Genomic DNA, 1,813 nt, shown 5'->3' on the forward strand with positions numbered 1-1,813 from the left:
CGCGGTGCACCGGAGCGGAGCCCAGCAGCCTACGGAAGGATGAGCCGGCGGGAGCCAGGGTGAAAAGGCCTGTGGGCTCACGGACCCCTCAAAAACCACAGCAGCTGGGCATGGTGGCACACGCCTGTCATCCCGGCACTAGGGAGGCTGAGGCTGGAGGATCGCGGTGAGTTCAAGGCCAGCATGGGCTACATTATGAGACCCTATCTCAGAAAACAAAACAAAAAAAAAGGACAAAGCAAAAGCGGGATTCATCCCCCCAGCATTACATGCACTCTCAGGCCACCTGGACAGACAGACAGACAGACACACACACACACACACACACACACGCACACACGCACACACACAGCCCTCCATGACACCAAAGTCTTCCCCATGCCTGGGTACAAGAGCTGGAGAGACCTGAGTTCCCATCCCAGCGGCTACGTCTGAGGGGAACCCTAAGCTCCTAAGAGCTCCGTGAATGGGAAGGGTTTAGCCTCTCCGGTGTTGGTAAAATTAAATGGGACAGGTGTCAAGTGCTGAAAACACAATAAACCTCCATAAATGTTAGCAGCTGTCACTGTGAGTGTGATTGTCATTACTATATTTCTTTTGAGGGAGGTGCCAGGGATTGAACACAGGACCTTGCACTTGCAAGGCTGGCATGGTGACACTGAGCTAAATCCCCGGCCCATCATTACTATTATTAAAAGGAGGGCCAGGGATTTAGCTCAGTGGTTCTATTGCCTACCTCACAAGCACAAGGACCCGAGTTCGATCTCCAGCACCAAAAAAAAAAAAAAGGAGCTTGAGCTGGTCATATGTCTGTAACCCCATCATTGGAGAGGCTGAGGCAGGAGGATTACCTCTAGTGCGAGGCCAACCTGGGCCGTGTCCTGACTTTAAGGCCAGCCTGGACAACATAGTGAGACCCTGTCTCAAAAAAACCGAAGGGAGGGCCAGTGATTTAAATCAGTGGTTCCGCTGCAAGGTCCCAAGTTCGATCCCTGGTACCAAAAAAAAAAAGGGAGAGAATTTGAATCCCAACACAGCCTCTGACCTATTCTTGGATCCCTGTGACTGTTGAGTAATGAGTCCTCCCCACCCAACAGTGAAGTGGGTCCCAGCCTCTTCCCAGACTGCTGTGTATATAGTTGGTGCTCCATACATGCAGACTAACATCTTAGCCCATGTTCAGGTTTCTGCAGAATTTCTCTGGGAGTCGGGAGTCTCTGGAGCACACAGCTTGGTTTGTGGGTGCTACTGGGCCCCTCACTTGCTCAGGAACCCAATGAAGGAACCAAGCCGGGGCCCCCCGGTCTTCCCTGGCAGCAGCGGGCATCCAGGTGATGCTGTCTTTGTTGTCTTAGAGACCAAGCTGCTGTGTTTCTCTCTTGTTTCTTGGCAACTCCTTGGGGGATTTTTAACAGTAACTAGAAGAAGAGGAGGAGAATGCAAGTGATCCCATCCACTGGCCTCTCACCTTTTTGTACCCCTCCCTGGGCCACTCCACTACCATTCACCTGCAAGCACAATCGCTCTCTTCCTGGCCTTCTGGCCTCATCCTCTCCCCCATGGCCTGTTTTCCCCTAGAACAGCTCAAGGGATCAGGAGAATGTGAGTCACAGTACATCCCTTCTCTGCCTAGAACCCTTCAGAGCTCCCTCCTCACTCAGAAAAAAGTCCTCGTTGGGGATAGTGAGTGGCACACGCCTGTCATCCCACCACTGAGGAGGCTGAGGCAGGAGAATCACTGTGCACTGCAAGGGCAAGGCCAGCCTGGTCTACATAGCAAAACCCTGTTTCAAAAAAAAAAAAAAAAAAAAAA

General features: G+C 52.0%; 1 protein-coding gene across 2 annotated transcripts in view; it reads left to right on the forward strand.

Moving 5' to 3' along the window:
- The first annotated feature begins 6 nt into the window (after positions 1–6).
- The window catches only part of Ddx39a (DExD-box helicase 39A), a 19,395-nt gene continuing 17,588 nt past the window's right edge, over positions 7–1,813 (forward strand). For both annotated transcript variants that reach the window (XM_010613444.1, XM_010613445.3), the window contains exon 1: positions 7–166. The gene's annotated coding sequence lies outside the window, so the exon portion shown is untranslated. The remainder of the gene's footprint in view (positions 167–1,813) is intronic.

The sequence above is a fragment of the Fukomys damarensis genome, unplaced genomic scaffold (genome assembly GCF_012274545.1).
Source record: "Fukomys damarensis isolate Sample0158 unplaced genomic scaffold, DMR_v1.0_HiC HiC_scaffold_30, whole genome shotgun sequence".
NCBI lineage: Eukaryota > Metazoa > Chordata > Mammalia > Rodentia > Bathyergidae > Fukomys > Fukomys damarensis.